Here is a 27830-nt window from a genome sequence, read left to right on the forward strand (position 1 = left end):
CTCAGAGCTATATCTCTATTACTTCGTCCAGCTCCCCGGCGGTGGGTGGGTCGTGTGCCTAGAATGCTGAAGACTTTTTTCCTCTGGATCGCAACGCTAAGTCTCTGAAAGAGGAAGCTGGCAGCTCTGTGATCCTTGGTTTCTGTGATGAGTTTCTAACACAGCTCTTTGAGGAACTTTAGAGCACACTTGCCTCATGCTCCAAGGGTCTCCGACGCTACTGGGATAAAGTTATAGCAAGGGTGGAAGGCCTTCATATTTGTGGGTCTTCTGGGTCTCCCCGTGGCTGGCAGCTCCACCCCTTTCAGCTTCAGAGTATGGCAAGTAGGTGTCTGTCAATGTGGTGACACAGGTGTAGTCCCAGGCTTACCATCCTTTCACGGTAGCTTAGTGGCTCCATCAGGACGCTTTTGACTTCGTCAAACCTCTGTACTTGGGGTTCCCGTTGCTCTGGTCAACGGGCTGTGGCGAGGCTTCTCTTTATGATGTCGTTGACCTCCTCATGTCTAGCATACTTCCTTTCTGATGTGTGACACACGAGATCATGAAGTCCGAATTGATCAGCCGTCGCCCTGCCGCAAATACACCTATTTTGGGTGAGAATGGGGGCGGTTAGGCGAAGAGCAATACCAATCCGAATGGCCTGTGGGTCGAGTCGAGTTCCCAGAGAGGAATTGGGAACAGCTGAAAGGAAATCTGCATTCAGATTTCCTTTCAGCCGTCACCGCTAGGAGACGAGCTTTGTCCTTTTCTGAAGCGTTGGTGAGCATTGTGTTGGCGATTTTTTCCATGATCGGTTTGCCCCAGTGGGGCTGTTTGTTCTCTTTGGGAGGAGCTGGTCTACTGGAGAAATCTGCAAGGATGTTCCACCGCACGGTTGCTTCAATGAACCTGGGGTCTTGATCTCCTTGACTACTCCACTGGAATTCAAACACGAGAACAGAAATCCAGGTGAGGGTAACTGCTTTGCCTTGCGCACTCTTATACCTCCCAGTCGCACTGGGAGGGTTGCCTGATCCCATTGCTGATATTCCAGCCACAGATTCAGTGCCTTGAAGATTGTTCTCACGAGTGATGTTCTTTGACTGTTGGGTTGGCAAGATCACATCACTTTTCACCATATTAAAGGCATATTTAAAGTAAAGTTTGACTACTGCCCAGTATTCTGGTAAGTCCCTTCCTTCATAAACTGCCGCATCACTGCCTTTAGAGACCCCGAAGCCCAGTTGGTGTGGCTGGAGTAAACTGCCGGCTTCTACACAAATGTTTCTTACTGCTGCTTTGGCAACGAGATGGCGAGGAGTGTTACCGACAGCAGTGGGTCGTATGCCCTCATCCTTCTTCTTTAAATCGCATAATGAGGCTTCGAAAAAGAAAGGTTCAATTTTTTCTGGAATCCGCCCAGCGGGCTAAACATGGGCTCGATTCTCGGCTAGTTGCAGCGTTATTATTGATTAAATAGCACTTGTTCGTGGTTACAGTACGGTATATATATATACCGTATATATAGTGGGTGAGATGTTATCAACAAATTTTGTTGAAAATAAGAAAAAGTTTTGGAGTGAGATTAACAAGTTAAGAAAGCCTAGAGAACAAATGGATTTGTCAGTTAAAAATAGGAGAGGAGAGTTATTAAATGGAGAGTTAGAGGTATTGGGAAGATGGAGGGAATATTTTGAGGAATTGTTAAATGTTGATGAAGATAGGGAAGCTGAGATTTCGTGTATAGGACAAGGAGGAATAACATCTTGTAGGAGTGAGGAAGAGCCAGTTGTGAGTGTGGGGGAAGTTCCTGAGGCAGTAGGTAAAATGAAAGGGGGTAAGGCAGCCGGTATTGATGGGATAAAGATAGAAATGTTAAAAGCAGGTGGGGATATAGTTTTGGAGTGGTTGGTGCAATTATTTAATAAACGTATGGAAGAGGGTAAGGTACCTAGGGATTGGCAGAGAGCATGCATAGTTCCTTTGTATAAAGGCAAAGGGGATAAAAGAGAGTGCAAAAAATTATAGGGGGATAAGTCTGCTGAGTATACCTGGTAAAGTGTATGGTAGAGTTATTATTGAAAGAATTAAGAGTAAGACGGAGAATAGGATAGCAGATGAACAAGGAGGCTTTAGGAAAGGTAGGGGGTGTGTGGACCAGGTGTTTACAGTGAAACATATAAGTGAACAGTATTTAGATAAGGCTAAAGAGGTCTTTGTGGCATTTATGGATTTGGAAAAGGCGTATGACAGGGTGGATAGGGGGGCAATGTGGCAGATGTTGCAAGTGTATGGTGTAGGAGGTAGGTTACTGAAAGCAGTGAAGAGTTTTTACGAGGATAGTGAGGCTCAAGTTAGAGTATGTAGGAAAGAGGGAAATTATTTCCCAGTAAAAGTAGGCCTTAGACAAGGATGTGTGATGTCACCGTGGTTGTTTAATATATTTATAGATGGGGTTGTAAGAGAAGTAAATGCGAGGGTCTTGGCAAGAGGCGTGGAGATAAAAGATAAAGAATCACACACAAAGTGGGAGTTGTCACAGCTGCTCTTTGCTGATGACACTGTGCTCTTGGGAGATTCTGAAGAGAAGTTGCAGAGATTGGTGGATGAATTTGGTAGGGTGTGCAAAAGAAGAAAATTAAAGGTGAATACAGGAAAGAGTAAGGTTATGAGGATACCAAAAAGATTAGGTGATGAAAGATTGAATATCAGATTGGAGGGAGAGAGTATGGAGGAGGTGAATGTATTCAGATATTTGGGAGTGGACGTGTCAGCGGATGGGTCTATGAAAGATGAGGTGAATCATAGAATTGATGAGGGGAAAAGAGTGAGTGGTGCACTTAGGAGTCTGTGGAGACAAAGAACTTTGTCCTTGGAGGCAAAGAGGGGAATGTATGAGAGTATAGTTTTACCAACGCTCTTATATGGGTGTGAAGCATGGGTGATGAATGTTGCAGCGAGGAGAAGGCTGAAGGCAGTGGAGATGTCATGTCTGAGGGCAATGTGTGGTGTGAATATAATGCAGAGAATTCGTAGTTTGGAAGTTTGGAGGAGGTGCGGGATTACCAAAACTGTTGTCCAGAGGGCTGAAGAAGGGTTGTTGAGGTGGTTCGGACATGTAGAGAGAATGGAGCGAAACAGAATGACTTCAAGAGTGTATCAGTCTGTAGTGGAAGGAAGGCGGGGTAGGGGGCGGCCTAGGAAAGGTTGGAGAGAGGGGGTAAAGGAGGTTTTGTGTGCGAGGGGCTTGGACTTCCAGCAGGCATGCATGAGCGTGTTTGATAGGAGTGAATGGAGACAAATGGTTTTTAATACTTGACGTGCTGTTGGAGTGTGAGCAAAGTAACATTTATGAAGGGGTTCAGGGAAACCTGCAGGCCGGACTTGAGTCCTGGAGATGGGAAGTACAGTGCCTGCACTCTGAAGGAGGGGTGTTAATGTTGCAGTTTAAAAACTGTAGTGTAAAGCACCCTTCTGGCAAGACAGTGATGGAGTGAATGATGGTGAAAGTTTTTCATTTTCGGGCCACCCTGCCTTGGTGGGAATCGGCCAGTGTGATAATAAAAAAAATAAAAAAATATACAAAACAAGCCACATTGGGATGAAAATTTTTAGATTTAGATCTTTCGCATTCTCATGCGTTGTCATGAGCTATGTAATGTTGCAACACAGCAACAGATTGGAGGGGAAATTCTGCGAGGCAAGGTAAGTGTCACTGGCGACCCATGTCACAGAATGAGGGTCGTCACCGACCCCAAAACCTACCTCCTCCGTCCCTTCACACCCTTTGTGGGTAAAGGGAGGTAGGAAAACAAGTCACAGAAGATTAAGGAAATGTAGGAGTCAGTCCAAAACTGCATCTAATAGATATCAGCTGATCTATTGCCATGTGGAATCATTGTAGATAAGTGATTAATACACCCCCAGTATTATTATATGAATCAGATTAACTAGCTGTCAACCTGTAACAAAAGCAGGGCGCCTCCTACTGGCTCTAAGACTGAACGAACAGTGCTCCTACTTTCTCTAAGATTGTACGAACAGGACTCCTCCTATTCGCTCTAAAAGTTGGCCGAAATTTTGACCACCAGCCTTAACAAAGAGGACGCCTCCTAATCTCTGTAAGACTGAACGAACAGGGGGCTTCCTACTCTTTCTAAAGCTGAACAAACAGGAAGCTTCCTACGCTCTGTAAGACTGAACGAGCAAGGCTCCTCCTACTCTTTCTAAGGTGGAACGAGCAGGGTTCCTGCGGCGCTCTGCTCGCCTCCTCGCTCTAAGATGGAACGAGCAGAGCGCCGCCTCTTCGCTCTAAGATGGAACGAGTAGGGCGCCGCCTCGCTCTAAGATGGAACGAGCAGAGCGCCACCTTGCTCTAAGATGGAATGAGCAGAGCGCCGCCTCGCTCTAAGATGGAACGAGCAGAGCGCCGCCTCGCTCTAAGATGGAACGAGCAGAGCACCGCCTCCTCGCTCTAAGATGGAACGAGCAGAGCGCCTCCTCACTCTAAGATGGAACGAGCAGAGCGCCGCCTCCTCGCTCTAAGATGGAATGAGCAGAGCGCCGCCTCCTCGCTCTAAGATGGAACGAGCAGAGCGCCGCCTTGCTCTAAGATGGAACGAGCAGAGTGCCGCCTCGCTCTAAGATGGAACGAGCAGAGTGCCGCCTCGCTCTAAGATGGAACGAGCAGAGCGCCGCCTCGCTCTAAGATGGAACGAGCAGAGCGCCGCCTCGCTCTAAGATGGAACGAGCAGAGCGCTGCCTCACTCTAAGATGGAACGAGCAGAGCGCCGCCTCCTCGCTCTAAGATAGAACGAGCAGAGCGCCGCCTCCTCGCTCTAAGATGGAACGAGCAGAGCGCCGCCTCTCTCTAAGATGGAACGAGCAGAGCACCGCCTCCTCGCTCTAAGATGGAACGAGCAGAGCACCGCCTCGCTCTAAGATGGAACGAACAGAGCGCCGCCTCGCTCTAAGATGGAACGAGCAGAGCGCCGCCTCGCTCTAAGATGGAACGAGCAGAGCGCCGCCTCGCTCTAAGATGGAACGAGCAGAGCGCCGCCTCACTCTAAGATGGAACGAGCAGAGCGCCGCCTCCTCGCTCTAAGATGGAACGAGCAGAGCGCCGCCTCCTCGCTCTAAGATGGAACGAGCAGAGCGCCGCCTCTCTCTAAGACGGAACGAGCAGAGCACCGCCTCCTCACTCTAAGATGGAACGAGCAGAGCGCCGCCTCGCTCTAAGATGGAACGAGCAGAGCGCCGCCTCGCTCTAAGATGGAGCGAGCAGAGCGCCGCCTCACTCTAAGATGGAACGAGCAGAGCGCCGCCTCGCTCTAAGATGGAACGAGCAGAGCGCCGCCTCGCTCTAAGATGGAACGAGCAGAGCGCCGCCTCCTCGCTCTAAGATGGAACGAGCAGAGCGCCGCCTTGCTCTAAGATGGAACAAGCAGAGCGCCGCCACGCTCTAAGATGGAACTAGCAGAGCGCCGCCTCGCTCTAAGATGGAACGAGCAGAGCGCCGCCTCGCTCTAAGATGGAACGAGCAGAGCGCCGCCTCCTCGCTCTAAGATGGAACGAGCAGAGCGCCGCCTCGCTCTAAGATGGAACGAGCAGAGCGCCGCCTCGCTCTAAGATGGAACGAGCAGAGCGCCGCCTCGCTCTAAGATGGAACGAGCAGAGCGCCGCCTCGCTCTAAGATGGAACGAGCAGAGCGCCGCCTCGCTCTAAGATGGAACGAGCAGAGCGCCGCCACGCTCTAAGATGGAACGAGCAGAGCGCCGCCTCACTCTAAGATGGAACGAGCAGAGCGCCGCCACGCTCTAAGATGGAACGAGCAGAGCGCCGCCTCCTCGCTCTAAGATGGAACGAGCAGAGCGCCTCCTCGCTCTAAGATGGAACGAACACACTTCAAACCAACACTAAAGCTTCGGTACAGCTATTCTCTGCTACAATTCCATTCCTCAGTCTATTGTAAATCATTCTTTCCGCAGGTTTCTCAACGCTCCTCCAAACTTTCATTTCTTTGTCTGATCTGAAATTTACCCCATTTTCCGTACAGCTATTTTTTCATGCAGTTATTCTCAAGACTGCCACGAATTACTTTTATACCATGCCTTCATCTTTAAACCATACCCCCGGCCGGGATTGAACCCGCGGTCATAGAGTCTCAAAACTCCAGCCCGTCGCGTTAGCCACTAGACCAGCTATTGAACCTAGCGCGGTCATAGAGTCTCAAAATCTCCAGCCCGGGTCGCGTTAGCCACTAGACCAGCTAGCCACAATAAGATTCATCCAACTAGGTATATTTCTACACCATAGGAAAGTGGTCACAGAGGTGCCTGTGCTAACCTTCCTATGGTGTAGAAATATACCTAGTTGGATGAATCTTATTGTGGCTAGCTGGTCTAGTGGCTAACGCGACGGGCTGGAGTTTTGAGACTCTATGACCGCGGGTTCAATCCCGGCCGGGGGTATGGTTTATTTGCAATCGTGTCATTACGATTCCTTCATCTTTATTTGCGTACCATTCTAAGCCTCGGCCTGGTCTCAGACCGGGCCGGGGGGGCGTTGACCCCCGAAACCCTCTCCAGGTAAACTCTCCAGGTAAGCAACCCGTACAGCTTTTGCTCAGAATCTCCCATAAAACTCTCATCTGCTGACAAGAAATTACCATCTATAACAACTGTTGTGTATCGCATTCGAAATATTTTAAAACAACACGTCTCGCTGGCACTCTATTATTCACTTAAAATTCATTTTTAAGTACTCTCAGCAACCGGGAATCTATTCTGTACTGTTCTAGCTGTTTGTTTATGATCTACCTGCAACTCATTCTTTGAGTAGCTAATGGCTTAAGTACTTGCAACTCATCCTGTGAGTGGCTAGTGTGTTGTACACTGGCAACTCATCCTGTGAGTGGCTAGTGTGTTGTACACTGGCAACTCATCCTGTGAGTGGCTAGTGTATTGTGCACTTGTCAACTCATCCTGTGAGTGGCTAGTGTGTTGCACACTGGCAACTCATCCTGTGAGTGGTTAGTGTGTTGTACACTGGCAACTCATCCTGTGAGTGGTTAGTGTGTTGTACACTGGAAACTCATCCTTCAGTGGCTAGGGTATTGTACACTGGCAGCTCATCCTGTGGGTGGCTAGTGAATTGTACACTGGCAACTCATTCTTCAGTGGCTAGGGTATTGTACACTGGCAACTCATCCTGTGAGTGGCTAGTGTGTTGTACACTGGCAACTCATCCTGTGACTAGTGTATTGTATACTCGCAACTCATCTTATGAGCTGGTGGTGGTTCATTGCTCATCCCTATCTCATCATTGAACATATGGTTTATTGTGCTCCTTAATCATTCTGTGAGAGGCAAATTAATTGTGTACCAACAAATCATCCTGTGAGTGACCTGGCTTTTGTTTACCTACAACTCATTCTCATAGGGATTAGTTTATTCTGCATTTCAACTCGTCCTTTCAGTGGCAGGTTAATTATACATTCGTAACTCATCCTCTCAGCGTCTAGTTAATTGTTAACCCGTAGCTAATCCTGTTAGCAGCTTGTGTAATGTGTACCCTCATATAACCCTATAAGCGGCTAGTTTATTGAGATAGGGTAAGATAAGATTTTCTCGGATTTTTAACCTGGAGGGTTAGCCACCCAGCCTAACTCAAGAAAGTCAGTGCGTCATCGAAGACTGCCCATCTTATTTCCATTGTGGTCCTTCAGTCTTGTCTCCCAGGATACCACCCACAAGTCAACTAACACCCAGGTACCTACTTACTGCTAGGTAAACAGGGACAACAGGTGTGAGGAAACACGCTTAGCTTTTCCATCCATGTTGGGGATTGAACCACGAACACTCAGTGTTTGAGGTGATTGCGTTCCTAACTAAGCCACGGAACCCTCGGTTCATCCTGAGAGAGGTGTAGCACAAATGGGATTACACAAGTCACAGTGGGTTGTCAGAACACCCTTGCTACATAATATATTTAAGATATTACGAAATAATTAAATTTGATGTATTACAACCTCATCAAATGTCTGTTAATCTGCGTTACACAATAAGGGTATTGTACCTCAAAATTCTAATGAATAATACTATGAATTATTTAGCTAAAAATCTAATAATTTATTAATTTTCGTATTTCGCTGCTTATTAGACGCATTTTTTCCATATGGAATGTCTCCAAAAACCAGCCTGCGCCCTGTAAACTGAAGGTCAGTGACGGGAGGTACAAGTTTGGGGTGTGGGGTGTGTTGCAGCTCTCCCAGTTACGTCCAATGACGAGGCATTGAAACCAAAAACGAGTCTCACAAGCCGCGTCTTATAAGCCGCGTCTTATAAGCCGCTACATACGGTAAATTGAAGCAAAGTTCGGAAACTTTCAAGATTTCAGGTATCTTATTATTTATAATAAAATACCTTGGCATCTCCACTACTGTTTAGATATGCCAGTAAATGATTTGTCTAAATTATTGCGTTCTAGTGGGATGTGCTGCCTCTGTCCACACACTTTGCGCTTAATTTTATGGACATCTCTGCAGCTGTTGCAGTCTGGCGTAACAGATAAGCACCTTAAGAGACAGATGAATTAAAGATCGTTTTATTACGACAAATCACCTAAATGAGGCATTATCAAGTGATAATACTAAGCCTCACGTAGGTAAAATGTCGTGATTTATGACCTGCTCTTCACAATCTCCATACAAAGCGAAATCCTAAATAGCAATAAAGGCACAATACCGTGACTGGAACAATGCACAACCCGCACATAGAACAGAGGAGCTTACGACGTCGTTTTGGTCCGACGTGGAGCATTTATAAATGGTCCAAGTCGGACCGAAACGTCGTTGTAAGCTCCTCTCTTCTATGTGTTGGTTATTTGTGTACGAAATCCTTAAGATACTTGCATCCTAGCCTTAGTCTAACAGTAAACACACAACCTACTGATCTTGTTACTTGGCGTAATCATGTACGACTTTCAACTATTTACACTCTTCTATTCTTTTCAAGATAGTTTGCAAAATTTATTCGTAAATATTTATATGATTTTGTTTTGCAAATAAAACTGTACTCTTTATTCTCTTGGATTATTGCTCCTTTTGCCAAGCAATTTTTTCAGTAATCCCAAAAGACAATGTGATAGGGAATCAACAAACGTTATTGGTAGAATTACCGACAATATGTTAGGTAAAAGCACACAAATGCAACTGATGTGATATTTTGGCAAAGTTTCGCTCTTCAGGAGCGGTTTGATAAAGCTCCTGGAGAGCGAAAAGTTGCCACAATAAAATGTCAAAATTAATTGCATTTGTGTCTTTTTACTTAACGTTATACTACAGTCCAATGACATAAAAATATGTATATGCGTATATATGTTGTGTTTCAGATACAGTCGTGTTACCTTCAGTTTACAGGCGATTTCGTGTAAGTAACAAGTACAGGAGCTCAGAACCAATTAAACTGTCTGTTGCTGTAACTTCTGCAAACCTGAGTGCAAATAAGAATGTCAGACAGTTGAATTTAGTGAGCAGAATTCTCATTCTAAGACTACTCCCTATTGTATTTCCCTAAGACTGCTTTACGACACCAGCACTTTCCGCCCTCCCACTGCCAGAGTTATGATAGCCATTAGTGTAAATGGTGCGAGTTAAATAATTTTTAGTCTGCAGGTTATTTAGATATTCGAGGGCAATGAATTTAGCTTTTCTTTTGGGAATAAAATCTTGGGATGGCAGCTGTGCATGATGATATAAAAAATATGCAGTGGGAAATGGTATTTTTCAATCGTAAATTCTTTATGCTATCAATATGTTTTAATATACTGATACAAGCATAAATACACATTATTGTATTGATACAAGCATAAATGCATTTTAATGTATTGATACAAGCATAAATGCATTTTATTGTATTGATCCTGTCTTTGTTACACACGTAAACTATGCATTATTGCTATCAATAGTTAGAAATATTATTCTCTGATCCCTGTTATAAGCCTCTTTCGCTTTCACAAGGAACGGGTTTCATTTATTTATCCAAGTTCTTCTATTCAATTGCTTTCATATCTATTCGTTTCTCAGATGAGACACTTGTGATACATCTGTATATCTATTGCTGTGGAGATTTCTCATCTGCCAGTGACTTTAACTGTCCAGTACAGGGACTACGGAGGAAGACGTACGGAGGGAGTTTGAGGTAATCAGTCCCTCAAGGGAGGTTCCTTGACCTTAGAGAGGTTCTCTTGATCTAGGGAACTGGATCTGTGCTCCAGTTCCCTGCATTAAGCCTGAATACCTTCCGCATTCCCTCCTTCCACAGGCGCTATATAATCCAACGGGTTTAGCTCTTCCTCCTTGATTTTAATAATCAACTAGCAGTATGTAGGCACCTGGGTGTTAACCGGCTGGTGTGGGAGGCATCCTGGGGGTGCCAAATAGTATTGGGCTTTGAAATGAGAAGAGGATGGATAACAGTTCTTTGCCTGTAAATCTGATTTGTGTAAAAAAAATGATTTTGTAAGAAAAAAATATATGCATTCATAATATGCTTGAAGGGGAGGGGCCTTGATGCTGGTGAGGGGATCTTGATTAACAAAAAAAGTCACAATACCGTGACTGGAACGATACACAAATAACCCGCACATAGAAGAGAGGAGCTTACGACGACGTGTGACTTTGTAAATGGTCCAAGTCGGACCGAAACGTCGTCGTAAGCTCTTCTCTTCTATGTGCGGGTTATTTGTGGATCTTGATTAAAGAACCTACACTTATTCACCACTTTTTTTCGCATTTTTTTTCGCCGGTATTCTCCCGATCCGGACAAATTGATCCTTAGAGAATTATCTCTTTCTCCAGGTTATAAAAAATTTAAACCACAGAAAAATGTAATTTAAAACACTAGAAAAAATTAAATTATATTGGCTATGTAGTAACTCCATCTTCATTATCCTCTTTTGCCTCTCACTCTCCTTCCATTATCTTCGTTCTCATGAAACTGCGTAAAATATTACAAACTTGAGAGCCAACTAAATTATAAAGTCCCTAATAAGATATCTCTTTTGACCAAAATTCTGACATATAACAGGAACTGGTTTCTCCTCGTTCTTTTTGTAACTCGTATAAAAACGTCGAGTCAGAATTGTTTATGGAACTCATGAATGATTTGCCAAAATTCTTGCAATTTTGAATTCAGAGACGAGAGTATTTTGTTTTCAAAATAATAATTTGTCCCTGACGTTTCACACTACTTTCAAAAAAAGATTTTTTGACTCTAAAAAAAGTTTTGACTCTAAAGCAAGTGTAACTTAATATTTTTTCAAAGAAAAAAATGGTTAGGTCAGGTCGGGTCAGGTCAGGCTAGGCAAGGCTAGGTTAGGGTAGGCTAGATTAGGCTAGGAAAGGTTCGTCAGGAAACAAGACAAGTGTTTCCTGACGCGGCTCTTACTCAGATGATAACCCGCCATTGGAGCTTTGGGTCATCTGACCGAGGCTTTCCACTGGCTTACCTGGCCACCTCTTTAAAAACTGTAATCATAGTTATAACCATTTTTTGTACTGGTTGACTGGGGGAGGATCCAACTCAGCCCACACAGACATGACTCTCAGCAGTACAAGTACTGGACGTGACCCAAACAACTTGAATCACATCATTTCGTCATTAACCCGTTGCAATGCCCTAGATTTATTTAAGTAGTATAAGCTTGATAAGTCGAATACAATTAATTTTTATTGTAAAAGTTAAACCACAGCTGCAATTACTAAAAGTAAACCATACCAGGTGTATATAATCATGTATCTCTCCCTCCTGCGTTCCAGGGAGTACAGGTTCAGGAACTTCAAGCGCTCCCAGTAATTGAGGTGTTTTATCTCCGTTATGCGCGCCGTGAAGGTTCTCTGTACATTTTCTAGGTCAGCAATTTCACCTGCCTTGAAAGGTGCTGTTAGTGTGCAGCAATATTCCAGCCTAGATAGAACAAGTGACCTGAACAGTGTCATCATGGGCTTGGCCTCCCTAGTTTTGAAGGTTCTCATTATCCATTCTGTCATTTTTCTAGCAGATGCGATTGATACAATGTTATGGTCCTTGAAGGTGAGATCCTCCGACATGATCACTCCCAGGTCTTTGACGTTGGTGTTTCGCTCTATTTTGTGACCAGAATTTGTTTTGTACTCTGATGAAGTATTAATTTCCTCGTGTTCACCATATCTGAGTAATTGAAATTTCTCATCGTTGAACTTCATATTGTTTTCTGCAGCCCACTGAAAGATTTGGTTGATGTCCGCCTGGAGCCTTGCAGTGTCTGCAATGGAAGACACTGTCATGCAGATTCGGGTGTCATCTGCAAAGGAAGACACGGTGCTGTGGCTGACATCCTTGTCTATGTCATATATTAGGATGAGGAACAAGATGGGAGCGAGTACTGTGCCTTGTGGAACAGAGCTTTTCACCGCAGCTGCCTCGGACTTTACTCTGTTGACTACTACTCTCTGTGTTCTGTTAGTGAGGAAATTATAGCTCCATCGACCGACTTTTCCTGTTATTCCTTTAGCACGCATTTTGTGCGGTATTACGCCATGGTCACACTTGTCGAAGGCTTTTGCAAAGTCTGTATATATTACATCTGCATTCTTTTTGTCTTCTAGTGCATCTAGGACCTTGTCGTAGTGATCCAATAGTTGAGACAGACAGGAGCGACCTGTTCTAAACCCATGTTGCCCTGGGTTGTGTAACTGATGGGTTTCTAGATGGGTGGTGATCTTGCTTCTTAGGACCCTTTCAAAGATTTTTATGATATGGGATGTTAGTGCTATCGGTCTGTAGTTCTTTGCTGTTGCTTTACTGCCCCCTTTGTGGAGTGGGGCTATGTCTGTTGTTTTTAGTAACTGTGGGACGACCCCCGTGTCCATGCTCCCTCTCCATAGGATGGTAAAGGCTCGTGATAGGGGCTTCTTGCAGTTCTTGATGAACACGGAGTTCCATGAGTCTGGCCCTGGGGCAGAGTGCATGGGCATGTCATTTATCGCCTGTTCGAAGTCATTTGGCATCAGGATAACATCGGATAGGCATGTGTTAATCAAATTCTGTGGCTCTCTCATAAAAAATTCATTTTGATCTTCGACTCTCAGTCTGGTTAGCGGCTTGCTAAATTAGAGTCATATTGGGACTTGAGTAGCTCACTCATTTCCTTGCTGTCATCTGTGTAGGACCCATCTGGTTTAAGTAGGCGCCCAATGCTGGATGTTGTTCTCGACTTTGATTTGGCATAGGAGAAGAAATACTTTGGGTTTCTTTCGATTTCATTTATGGCTTTTAGTTCTTACCGCGATTCCTGACTCCTATAAGATTCCTTTAGCTTAAGTTCGATGCTTGCTATTTCTCTGACCAGTGTCTCCCTACGCATTTCAGATATATTGACCTCTTTTAGCCGCTCTGTTATTCTTTTCCGTCGCCTGTAAAGGGAGCGCCTGTCTCTTTCTATTTTACATCTACTCCTCCTTTTTCTTAGAGGAATAAGCCTTGTGCATACATCGAGTGCCACCAAGTTAATCTGTTCTAGGCATAAGTTGGGGTCTGTGTTGCTTAGTATATCTTCCCAGCTTATATCGGTTAGGACTTGGTTTACTTGGTCCCACTTTATGTTTTTGTTATTGAAGTTGAATTTGGTGAATGCTCCCTCGTGACTAATCTCATTACGTCGGTCTGGGGCTCCGCGCATACATGTCTGAACCTCAATTATGTTGTGATCTGAGTATATTGTTTTTGATATGGTGACATTTCTTATCAGATCATCATTGTTAGTGAAGATGAGGTCTAGTGTATTCTCCAGTCTAGTAGGCACTTTTATTTGCTGGTTTAAATTGAATTTTGTGCAGAGATTTAAAAGCTCGTGTGAGTGTGAGTTTTCATCAGAGCTGCCTCCTGGTGTTATTACTGCAACAATATTATTTGCTATATTCCTCCATTTTAGGTGCCTTAAGTTGAAATCCCCCAGGAGCAAGATGTTGGGTGCAGGAGCTGGAAGATTTTCCAGACAGTGGTCAATTTTTAACAGCTGTTCCTGGAATTGCTGGGATGTTGCATCCGGAGGCTTGTAGACTACCACAATGACTAGGTTTTGGTTCTCGACCTTTACTGCTAAAACTTCCACTACATCATTTGAGGCATTTAGCAGTTCTGTGCAAACAAGTGACTCTGCAGTGTACAGGCCAACCCACCCCCCTTTTGCCTGTTCACTCTGTCACATCTGTATAGGTTGTAACCTGGGATCCATATTTCGTTGTCCAAGTGATCCTTTATGTGGGTCTCAGTGAAAGCCGCGAACATTGCCTTTGCCTCTGCAAGCAGTCCACGGATGAAAGGTATTTTGTTGTTTGTTGCTGGCTTTAGACCCTGTATATTTGCAAAGAAGAATGTCATCGGACTGGTGGTATTGTTGGTACTGGGGGGGGATTTTTTCCGGCATTAGTATCTGTATCTGTTGGTTTGGAGTGGAGGCCATCGACTGTGGTTCCACTCCAGGGATGACTGGATTTGGTGTACGATTTCTGCCATTTCCTGCCAGTTTTTTTTCCTTCCTGGCACTAAAAAACCTCTCCCTCTTGAGTGGCTGTGGCTACCCAGGTTTTCCCATGGCCTTGATGTTTTGTATCTTTTTGTCCCCTTTAGATGATGTGCCTGGCAATTTAAGTTATAGCACAGTCTTTCCTGTACTGAAGAGGTACACGAAAGCAAAAGACTTGGAAGACGATGCAACATCCCCCCATTGAAAAGCAGGGGTGTCACTAGCACGTTAAGAGTCCATACAATAAGTGTCAGGGGCCCGAGACTGTTCAACTGCCTCCCAGCATACATAAGGGGGATTACCAACAGACCCCTGGCAGTCTTCAAGCTGGCACTGGACAAGCACCTAAAGTCGGTTCCTGACCAGCCGGGCTGTGGCTCGTACGTTGGTTTGCGTGCAGCCAGCAGTAACAGCCTGGTTGATCAGGCTCTGATCCACCAGGAGGCCTGGTCACAGACCGGGCCGCGGGGGCGTTGACCCCCGGAACTCTCTCCAGGTATCCAGGTATCCAGGTACCACGGGTAGGGATAGAACCCGCGATCAGAGAGTCTCAAAATTCCAGACCGTCGCGTTAGAGACTCTCTGATCACGGGTTCTATTCCCGCCCGTGCTATGGTTTGATAAATTAGACACATGTGCAACTCTTGGGTATCTTTATTGAGGAAACGTTTCGCCACACAGTGGCTTCATCAGTCCATACAAAGGAGAATCTTGAAGAATAGGAGGAGAATGAGGTAATCAGTCCCTCAACCTTGAGTCGATGTGGTCAGTCCATCAATCTTGAATGGAATACGGCATACGTGCTGAGAAGGAGCTTATAAACCGTTGGTAGGAGAGGTGCAGCAGTCATAGGTGGTGTCACATTTGTTCAATGTGGAAGTAGGTCGTGCCCAAGAATTAGGCAAGCGAAGAATTCCCAAGTATTAAGATCCCAAGAAGTTGCAGTGTCTGACAGGTTTGTAGATGAATGGTTCAGAGAACCGACATGTTGATAAATTAGACACATGTGCCTAATTTATTGCACATGTGTCTAATTTATCAACATGTCGGTTCTCTGAACCATTCATCTACAAAGTGCTATGGTTTGTTTACTAAAAGTAATTACATTTAGCTTCAGTTACAATTACTCCAATCCTGGTTTACACGTTTTTTCCTGTCATCACGAAGACTGCTCTCACCTCAAGGTTATAATCCGCTCTAGAACTCTACAAGTAAAATTTGTCTCATATTTAGCCCTGTGACGATGCGGACTTGCTCCAGTCTATCTTCTCCCTGGGATATTAGATTGTGTTCTCTCCACAAGTGCGCATCTCGACTACATGCTCTCCTCTGTGTTGACTTCCAGCCTGGTCTGGCCTCGCCTGGCCGCTGCTCAACCATCCAGAAGTCGTTGAAATATTGAGACTAAAGGGAAGGCATCTGGAAGCACACACACTCTCCCTTCTACAGACAACCTCAGAACTCTCTTGACTTTCTGCATTTTCCGGCATATAAGGCGCGTCTTGTTTCCCACAGAAAGTTTTGGAAAATCACCCTGCGCCTTATATGCTCAAGGACAGGGTCAAGGGTAGGTTTGGGTTACGCTTTAATGTAAATTAAGAGGTGTAATTAATCCTTGAATATAATTACTGATTGAACCTTATGATACTTCTGTTGTGCGCCTTATATGCCGGAAAATACGGTAATTGAACAACATTGGGGCTGCTGCTCGAATGGGCGACGGTTCGTGTCCCCGTTCATTCTTCCATTTGTTCACTGGCACCTTTCATTACGACATATCAGTGATTTTAAGTTCAAGGAATGTTTTCATCTGGTCCCGTTTGCTGTAAGGAAAACACTGCGTCACCGTTGATAAGACACGGGTGCAGCATTTAGGTAACTTTATTCGAAACGTTTCGCCTACGCAGTAGGCTTCTTGAGTCGAGTACAGTGCAGGCAGCGGAAGTTTGTGCTGCGTGCACGCGTGTTGCACATGCGTCTTATCAACTTACCGTTATTGTATACCACTATCTATTCACACTGCGTCACACTGTATCACACCGCGTCATACTGCGTCACACTGCGTCACACTGCATCACACTGCATCACACCGCGTCATACTGCGTCCCAATGCATCACACCGCGTCATACTGCGTCACACTGCATCACACTAAGTCTAAGTACTGTTGTGTTTCGCTACGTTGCGTATTTAAAAATACTTCTAAATATTTACTAAAATTGTTTTCCACTCAAATTTTCACTTATTTTTTTGTTTACTGGGTGGGAGAACAACACCCAGATGTTGACCTGCTTATTTTACTGCATACGTCAGAGACATTGTTTTATCCTCCACGATGTTGTTCCAGACAATCTTTCTCCTGTGTGTGTGTGTGTGTGTGTGTGTGTGTGTGTGTGTGTGTGTGTGTGTGTGTGTGTGTGTGTGTGTGCGTGTGTGTGCTCACCTGTTTCTGGGTGCATGGGTCGGTTCATAACTCTTGGTCCATCCTCTTAGCTAGTCGCTCTCTGCTCCAAGAGACACGTGTGTGTACTCACCTATTTGTGGTTGCAGGGGTCGATTCGTTGCTCCTGGCCCCGACTCCTCAATGATCGCTACTAGGTTCTCTCTCCCTGCTCCATGAGTTATACCTCGTCTTAAAATTATGTATCGTTCCTGCCTCCACTACGTCACTCTCCAGACTATTCCACTTCCTGACAACTCTGAAGAAATACTTTCTAACATCACTTACTCATCGGAGTCTTCAGCTTCCATTTGTGACCCTTTGTTTCTGTGTCCCATCTCTGGAACATCATGTCTTTGTCCACCTTGTCAATTCCTCGCAGTATTTTATATGTCATTATCATGTCTCCCCTAACCCTCCTGTCCTTCAGTGTCGTTAGGCCGATTTCCCTTAACCTTTCTTCGTAGGATATTTCCCTTACCTCTGGAACTAGTCTTGTTGCAAACCTTTGCACTTCTAATTTCTTGACCTGCTTGACAAGGTGAGAGTTCCAAACTGGTGCTGCATACTCCAGTATGGGTCTGACGTACACGGTGTGCAGAGTCTTGAGCAATTCCTTACTGAGGTATCGGAACGCTATTCTCAGGTTTGGCAGGCGTCCATATGCTGCAAGCAGTTATGTGGTTGTGCGCTTCAGGAAATGTGCTCGGTATTATACTCACCCCAAGATCCTTTTCCTTGAGCGAGGTTTGCAGTCTTTGGCCACCTAGCCTATACTCTGTTCCATCCCTGGAACATCCATAGATGGGACACAGCAACAAGAAGTCACAGTAGGAAGTTGAAGACTCAGATGAATCACAGGGATGTTAGGAAGTATTTCTTCAGGCACAGAGTTGTAATGAAGTGGAATAGTCTGGAAAGTGATGTAGTGGAGGTAGGATCCATACATAGCTACAAGAAGAGGTATGATAAAGTTCAAGGAGCGGGAAGAGTGACCGAGTAGCGACCAGTAAAGAGGAGGAACCAGGAGCTGTGAATCGACACCTGCAATCACAGCTAGGTGAGTACACATACACACACATTCACAGGCAGACACACACACACACAGTCACACACACACACACACACACATACACACACACACACACACACACACACACACACACACACACACACACACACACACACACACACACACACACACACACACACACACACAGGGAGAGTGACCTAGTAGCGATCAGTGAAGAGGCGGGGCCAGGAGCTCGGACTCGACCCCCGCAACCTCAACTAGGTGAGTACAACTAGGTGAGTACACACAAAACTTAACCCACTAAAAAAGTGGTGGCTCAGAGGGGAAGTCGAAGGGATCAGTGTGTGTGTGTGTGTGTTTTTGTGTTTGTGTGTGTTTGTGTGTTTTTGTTTGTGTGTGTGTGTGTGTACTCGTCCGTCTGTACTATCTGTGGTTGTAAGGGTCAAGACATAGCTCCTGGCCCTGCCTCTTAACTGATTCCTACTAGGTCCTCACCCTCCCTGCTCCATGAGCTTTATCAAACCTCATTTTAAAACTATGTATGGTTCCTGCCTCCACTATGTCACTTTCTAGGCTGTTTGTCTTCCTGTCAACTCTATAACTGAAGACATACTTCCTTCCTTTGTAGGACAATCCCCTTAGTTCTGGGACTAGTCTATTTGCAAACCTTTGCACTTTCTCTAATTTCTTGGCTTTCTCTAATTTCTTGACAAGGTGTGGATTCCAAACTGGTGCTGCATACTCCAGTATGGGTCTGACATACATGGTATACAGAGTCTTGAACGATTCCTTACTGAGGTATCGGAACGCTATTCTTAGGTTTGCCAGGCGCCCATATGCTGCAGCAGTTATCTGGTTGATGTGCACCTCAGGAGATGTGCTCGGTATTATTTTCACCCTAAGATCTTTTTCCTTGAATGAGGTTTGCAGTCTTTGGCCACCTAGACTATATTCTGTCTTTGGTCTTCTTTGCCCTTCTCCGATCTTCATGACTTTGCATTTGGAAAGTTTAAATTCAAGGAGCTAGTTGCTGGACCAGGCTTTTAGCCTGTCTAGGTCTCTTTGTAGTCCTGTTTGATCCTCATTCGATTTAATTCTTCTTTAGCTTCACATCTGTAAACAGGGACACTTTTGAGTCTATCCATTCAGTCATGTCATTCACATATACCAAACACAGCAAAGGTCCTAGGACTGACCCCTGTGGAACCCAGCTCGTCACAGGCGCCCACTTTGACACCTCGTCACGTACCATGTCTCGTTGTTGCCTCCCTGTCAGGTATTCTCTGATCCATTGCTGTGCCCTTCCTGTTATGTATGCTTGATCCTCCAGGTTTTCCACTAATCTCCTGTGGGGAACTGTCTCTAAAGCCTTCTTGCAGTCCATGAAAATGCAATCTGTCCACCCCTCTCTCGTGTCTTACTTACGTTTCCTTGTCATAAAACTCCAGTAAGTTTGTGACACAGGATTTTCCTTCTCTGAAACCGTGCTGGTTGTCATTTTTAAGCTTGTTTCTAGGTGCTCCACCACTCTCCTCCTGATAATCTTCTCCATGACTATGCATACTATTCATGTCATGTCATGTGTCCGTTTCTTTTTTTAAAAATTGAGACTACACCTTCCATACGTCAGGTAGTTGCCCAGTTTCAGAGGATGTGTTGAATATTTTGTTAGCGGCACACACAGCATCTCTGCTCTTAGGACCCATGGAGAGATGTCCGGTCCCACAGCCTTTGATGTATCAAGTTTACATATCTTCTTCACCTCCTCCTCGGTTGTGTGTATTTTATCCAGCACTTGTTGGTGTACCTCCCTATTCTGACTTCCTGGAGTCCTTCCTGTCTCCACTGTAAATACTTCTTTAAATCTCATGTTGAGCTCCTCACATACTTCTTGGTCGTTTCTCCTCACATACTTCTTGGTCGTTTCTTCCTTCCTCAGCCTGATTGCCTAGTCTTTGCCTGTTGTTTTCCTCCTGATGTGGCTATACAACAGCTTCAGTTCAGACTTGACTATCGATGCTTTGTCATTTTCACATTGTCTCTGAGCCTCCCTTCTTATCTGTGCATATTCCTCTCTGGCTCCTCGACTAATCCCTCTATTTTCCTGGGTCCTTTGTCTTCTGTACTTTTTTCATTCTCTAGTGCACTTAGGTTTTGCTTCCCTACACTTTTCGATGAACCAAGGACTCGTTCTGGTCTTCCCATAATTTTTGTTGGCCTTGTAAATAAAACTTTCCTCTCCCTCCTTGCGTTTTGTTGTCACGTAGTCCATCATTTCTTTTACTGGTTTTCCTGCCGATTATCTTGCCCACTGAACGTCTTGCAAGAAGTTCCTCATGCCTGTGTAGTCCCCCCTTTTGTAGTTTGGCTTCTCCCGTCCTGTTCCTACTATTCTCTCAACAATGTTTTCAGAGCACAGAACCACGTGATTACTAATTACAAGGAGCCTTCCGTACGTGATATCCTTGATGTCCGAACTACTCATGATGAATACTAGGTCCAGTCTTGCTGGTTCATCCTCACCTCTCTGGTAGTGTCCCAAACATGATGCATGGGGTTTCCCAGTGCCATATCCATTATCTTGGCTCTCCATGTTTTGGGACCCCCATGGGGCTCCCGGTTTTCCCAATCTCCTTGTGATTGAAATCAGCCATAACTAGTAACTTTGCTCTACCCATATGAGTTCTTCTGGCCACCTCAGCTAGTGTGTGTATCATTGTTCTGTTGGCCTCTTGCAGTTCTGTGGCGGGTTGTACATCACTGCAATTACCACCTTATGGCTCCTATACTGGATTGTTCCTACTATGTAGTCCCTTTCGCCCATTCCATCCATTCCTTCCATTTCCTCAAATCCCCACTCGTTTTTAATGAGCAGTGCAACTCCACCTCCCCCTCTCCTCCCTCTATCTTTCCTCAGGATCTGATATCTGGGTGGAAAGATTGCATCTGTTATCCTGGTGAGTCTCGTTTCCGTGAGTGCTATTATGTCTGGGGATGCCTTCTTGTATCCTTCATGCAACTCCTCACATTTATTTCTTATTCTGTCTGCATTTGTATACCAAACCTTCAATTTCTTTTCTAAAACTGTGGTCTGGGGGGTACGTTGGGGTTGGGGAAGTGGGAGATCTGACGAGGAACTATGGGTGGGGGGGGGTTTGCTGTGAAGGTGGAGTTTGTAATGAGGTAGGTAGTGGGCATTGGGTATGGCATGTGGGTTTTCGGTTAGAAAGTTTGGTTGCTGTGTGTGTGTGTGTTGTGTGTGTGTGTGTGTGTGTGTGTGTGTGTGTGTGTGTGTGTGTGTGTGTGTGTGTGTGTGAGTGTGTGTGCGTGTGTGTGTACTCGCGCGTGCGTGCGTGTGTACTTACCAATATGTGGTTGCAGTGCTCGAGTCTCAACTCTTGACCTCCTGTGTGTGTGTACTCACCTAGTTGTGATTACAGGGGTTGATTCATAGCTCCTGGCCCCGATGTGTGTGTGAGTTTGTGGCGCATACTTTTCTCAGTTTCGTGTTACAGTGAATGTGCATTTACGCGTTAAATTGACAATGAACAATTAATCAAGTTAATTTTTTGTGCTGCTTCTCCTTTTTATATCACAAACTAAAAAGTCATATTTGAATTTGATCACTGATTAAGGTGTCAAGCCATCACTGATACCAGTATATTCCTTAATATGTATACCTAAATGGTTGACTACTCCCCTTATATGTATACATAATGCCACGGAGAGGTAAACCTTTCCTGTTGTTTATCTAAGTTTTCCTTTGGCCAAGCCATTGTTACTTTGGCCAAGCCATTGTTACTTTGGCCAAGCCATTGTTACTTTGGCCAAGCCATTGTTACTTTGGCCAAGCCATTGTTACTTTGGCCAAGCCATTGTTACTTTGGTCAAGCCATTGTTACTTTGGCCAAGCCATTGTTACTTTGGCCAAGCCATTGTTACTTTGGCCAAGCCATTGTTACTTTGGCCAAGCCATTGTTACTTTGGTCAAGCCATTGTTACTTTGGTCAAGCCATTGTTACTTTGGTCAAGCCATTGTTACTTTTCTAGGTCACGAAGTTACTACTTCTGGCTTCCATATGTTTACCATTGTACCGCAGATGTTACGTTATTGCTATGTAGTTATCGTAACAGTGGCGGGTGAAAAAACCCATACCACGGGTGGGGTTAGAACCCGCGATCAGAGAGTCGTAAAACTCCAAACCGACGCGTTAGCCACTGGACCAGCTGGCTACAATAAGATGCATCCAATAAGGTATTGTTTGCAATCGTGTCTTTACGATTTCGTGAGTCAAGTGGCGTGTGGTTGAACATCACATTGTAGTTCCATTATATTCATTGTATTGTAAGAGTCACTGGCATGTTAATAACATTTTCTGTACTCGATATTAGACTGAATCATGAGAATCCTTTCATAAAATATAAGGAGAGTTATATAGTTACCGAGACGCAGGGGCGATGGCCCTCGGAATAACCTCCAGGTAAACTCTAGGTAGGTAAACCTTGATAACCATTTGATCCTTTAAGAACATAAGAACATAAGAATGTAGGAACACTGCAGAAGGCCTACTGGCCCATACGAGGCAGGTCCTTATCAAAACGACATCTACCTAAAGCTACTCAAGAAATAACTCCCGTACCCCTTGACACCAATCAAACCCAGCCCCTCCCACTCATATATTTGTCCAGTCTCTTCTTAAAGCTACCCAAGGTCCTAACCTCTATCACCCCACTGGGAAGACTGTTCCACGCATCTACAACTCTGTTAGAAAACCAGTACTTACCTATGTCCTTTCTAGAATTAACACTGATCAACACCAGTCATTACATAAAAATATGATTTCACCACTAGAAAATAAATATTGTAACCTCACCACTAGAAAAATAATATAACTTCACCACTAGACACAATAGCGTGCTGAAAATTTCTAGCCATGACAGGACTCGCAGCAATGGTTTCAAGTTGGAAAAATTCAGATTCAGGAAGGATATAGGAAAGTACTGGTTTGGTAATAGAGTTGTGGATGAGTGGAACAAACTCCCGAGTACAGTTATTGAGGCTAAAACGTTGTGAAGTTTTAATTAATTAAAAATAGGTTAGATAAATACATGAGTAGGTGTGGGTGGGTGTGAGTTGGACATGACTAGCTTGTGCTACTAGGTCTGATGCCGTGCTCCTTCCTTAAGTGGAAGTGACCTGACTAGGTGGGTCATTGGGCTAATCCGGGGGACAGGAGGACATGGACCTGCTTCGCATGGGTAAGTAGGCCTGCTGCAGTGTTCCATATTTCTTATGTTCTTCTTTTAACATAAAATATATAATTCATACACACTAAATCTCAGAAATCAAGAAGACGTAAGAATAAAATATCGAATATTTGCTAAATAAAGAAGGCTGAATAAACACTTTACTGGATTACAGCAATGTTTGGCTTGGAGACCAAGTTTCCGCATCAGTAGAAAGTAAATGAGAAACACTGGGAAAAATATTGGCAGATTGAGAGCCACTGGAGCGATGCGTATGACATGAGAATGGAAAATCTGGAACTGTCAAGCCGTCAAGTTTGGGAAGTGTCAGGAAAAATAAGGTGTTCACTTGTCGAGGATATGAATCAAACTTTCCTGGAGTTCATTACCTTTGTAAATTGTGAGTTCATTACCTTTGTAAATTGTGAGTTCATTACCTTTGTAAATTGTGAGTTCATTACCTTTGTAAATTGTGAGTTCATTACCTCTGTAACTTGCTCAGCTATCAAAACTTTGGAGTCCAGTCCCTGGACCAATTATGTACCTCTCTAATCTTTTGACTACCGCCCACAGGATGGGTATGGGGTGCATAATAAACATATTAAACTAACTTTCCGTGTCATGAGATTTCCTCTTTAATTTTTGTCAGCAACAGTTTTATTACACCAACTTCGATTTTACTCCCTTTACCACTCTTCAACGCTCTTACTCTCCCTCTGTCCAGAATATCTTGCTGCCAATTTTGTCAAGGCTGGAACCACAGCAATCATAGTACTAGGGGGAGAGAGCACACACTGTAGTACCCACAGTCAGTGGCCAGGCTTCAAACACCTTTTATTGTACAGCAGAAATATAAACACATATGCAGTATAATGTTATCCTTTATTGACTACGTTTCGCCCACACAGTAGGCTTTTTCAAGTCACAAACAGAACTACTTGGGGTGGAAGGAACGCGAGTATTTATAGTCAGGTTCAGAATGCTGAGGTCAGGTGGAGAATGCTGCATCTGATGATGTACCGAGTGGGGTTATAGAGTCTAAAATCTTGGGTAGCTTGGAAAGGAGATTTTAGACTCTATAACCCCACTCGGTACATCATCAGATGCAGCATTCTCCACCTGACCTCAGCACTCTGAACCTGACTATAAATACTCACGTTCCTTCCACCCCAGGTAGTTCTGTTTGTGACTTGAAAAAGCCCACTGTGTGGGCGAAACGTAGTCAATAAAGGATCATATTATACTGCATATGTGTTTATATTTTCATTGTGTCGGTATTTTATACCATTTATTTCCATTGTACAGCAATAAAGGAATGGAACAGACTGCCTGGACATGTCAGAGCCAGTCATAGCATGAACCAGTTCAAGAGGAGAGCCAAAAGGCACCTAATGAACGTGTTGATAAATTAGACACATGTGCAACTCTTGGGTATCTTTATTGAGGAAACGTTTCGCCACACAGTGGCTTCATCAGTCTATACGTATAGACTGATGAAGCCACTGTGTGGCGAAACGTTTCCTCAATAAAGATACCCAAGAGTAGCACATGTGTCTAATTTATCAACATGTCGGTTCTCTGAACCATTTATCTACAAACCTAATGAACGTACAGACAGGGAATATAATAATAAGATATTATCTCCTTCATAGTAAAATATAATATTAAAAGGGCCCCAATGGTAATAATTCACTTTGTCTGACATTGGTTATCCCAGATTGTCTACAATATGCTGCTATGTATGATAATTTATGTAACTGTATTTGTGTATACCTGAATAAACTTACTAACATACTTTTACCGTCACTGGTCTCTATTCAGGCATATTACATTTTTTAGCACACCCCATCCTGCAGCACTATATGACCCTTAGGGGTTTAGCGTTTAGTTCCGATTATAGTTTCCTGTCAGTAAAATGTAGAACGAAAACCTATGTTATATCAAAACAAAAAAGGATGGAAAAAATAATTAAAACATATAAATATTTCTTTCCTTGAAATTGAACAGAACAAGAATATTCATAACTCCAGCTGTATATTTAAAGTTGAGATGAAGATCCTAAAAGATTCTGTACAGGAACACCAAAATCTGACTTTTGCATAAGCTGTACTCCCAGATGGTTTTTTTGTCCAATGTTAGAACCTCACTTTCAGCGAAGTACGAGTGAGGTTAGACAGAACTTCACTTTCAGTTGCTAAGAACGTCACTTTTAGTGAGGTTCTTAGCCATTATTTCACATCATTCAGAAGCATCATCATATGTGATACTGAATATTACAACCCAGGAATCCAATGGCCTGTTATCCTGGGTGTAAAGGGAGCAAAATAAACATAGCAGAAAAACTTTTGACTTGTATTATCCTTCACCAAGGAAGAACAGAATTATGTACACTATATACACTATGTACAACAATAGGTGCACTCCACGGTAAGCAAGGCATAATAGAAGCCACTAGAGAGCAGACCGTGCTTCAACCATCTCTAGAATGGGAATGACAAGGGCAGACAGGTGAGTGGTACCCACAACACCTCTGTGATTGCCAAAACCATCTTCTCATTGGCTTGAACCTGGGTACTGATCGAACGACGGGGCCCCATCGTTCGACCCTAGTACTGGTTCGCTGGTTGGGGAAGATAGCCTTTCAATAAGGGTGTATACATGTGCCGAATAAAGGTTACGTACTCTTTTCATGCCACACTCAACCAGGCAAAGCGTCGCCTACCTAACAACATTGTCTACCCGCTCTCATCTCAAACGTTATTCTTCAGGTCATTATGTCACCTCACCCTCCGCCAATATATAGTTTTTTTTAACCTCTGTATGTGATCAAGGTCCCAGAACCGAAACAAAAATGCATTTTTTGATAATATTCTGAGTGTCTGGAATAGATTAATTGGATTTACATTATTTCTTAGGGGAAATATTAACAAAAATACATTTTACAGAGAATATCTATAGTTTTACATACAGAAAAGGGATGATGAAATTGAAGGGTCCACTGTATATCTTAGTGTTTGTTCACGTGTCTTTTTAGACCAATTTGGTCTTAATGTTCAGAAGACTGTGACGGTCATCACCAAAAAAGTGCATTAGGTACCGTATTTAAAGGCTTATTAGAAGCATTTTTTTTTTCCATAAAATGTCTCCAAAAACCACCCTGTGTCTATAAACTGAAGATCAGTGACGGGAACTGTAAGTTAGGGGTGTGGGGTCGATTTTTTTTTTTTATATTTTATTAAAAACTTCATGTACAGATATTAATAGGTACATATACAAAAAAAAATGATCAAGGACAACATCAGTAAATCAATATATAAACACAAAACAATCCAGGCAACATCTGCCAGTCTACTATATACAAGTTTTTATAACATATCACAATTTAAGAAGGAATAAAGTTATAATAACAAAGGCCACAAAATGGCTATTAATAAAACTCCTAAAATTACAACCTCAACACAATAATGCTCCAAGCTTAATGACAATCACCCATAATACCACCCTCAACAAATACACCAGACCTACAATATGCCTTATTAAGAAACCTGTGCTGCAACACAGGTGACCCATCATCCCCCCCCCACTCCCACACACACATTGAAAACTAACCCTATCACCAACCTGAATAATCATGACATTAATTATCCTCAATTTAGGATTATTATGACACATGTCACTTGAGGAAGCATTATTTACAACCATGAATGGTACAGGACTACCAAAATTACAATACCTTAAATAAGAACAATCATAATAGGTAATTACTACCAAAACTGATGCTGGCCCACGTTACAATAAAACAAAAATAACTCAGTGCTTCAAGGAAATAGTGAAAGGAAAACCCTCTCAAGAAAATTCAAATTCAATTGCAATACCAGCGTAAGTGGAACATAATACGCTACCAAAGAAATATACATGTTATATAATTTATAGGTACTTTAATACATGTTATATATTTAATCTGCTCCTTACACCTTCCCCATCAAGGGAACTAAGCAAAACTTATCTTGCACAACCTCTCATCTGGTCACACACTAGTACCTCCAATCACACCCAACCACATCACTGCATTCCCAAGGAGGTGAGCCCGTTGAAATCCCCTGAACCCCCCCCCCCCCCTTTTTACCAACCCACTCACCCCGGCAGTTAAAGCCCCTTATAACGCCAATAAAATCCCTATTGTTAGTCCTCTATAACCTTCAGAAAAATACTCTTCCCACCTTTTCCCAAAAATGTCTCTGTTGCGACACAAAGTTCGATAAAACGTCGCCGCCAAAGTCCTTCTCAGCACATCCCCACCCACCTTCCCCCTCATACCCCATAAAACATATATGTAGTCCACGATGACATATGCTAAACCTCTTACCACACTCTCCTCCACACCACTCATATCAAGACTCAACGCTCGCAATACCGCCACACCTTGGCCCCCCACCCTCACCACTACCTTACGCATCCATACCCTGATGCACTCCAAACCTTCACAAAAATAGACGACATGATACGCAGTCTCTTCCCCACTGCATCTGCCACACCCCCCACCCTCAATAACCCTCCTGTCTCGG

This window comes from Cherax quadricarinatus, unplaced genomic scaffold (assembly GCF_038502225.1).
Source record: "Cherax quadricarinatus isolate ZL_2023a unplaced genomic scaffold, ASM3850222v1 Contig6, whole genome shotgun sequence".
NCBI classification, from domain to species: Eukaryota; Metazoa; Arthropoda; class Malacostraca; order Decapoda; family Parastacidae; genus Cherax; species Cherax quadricarinatus.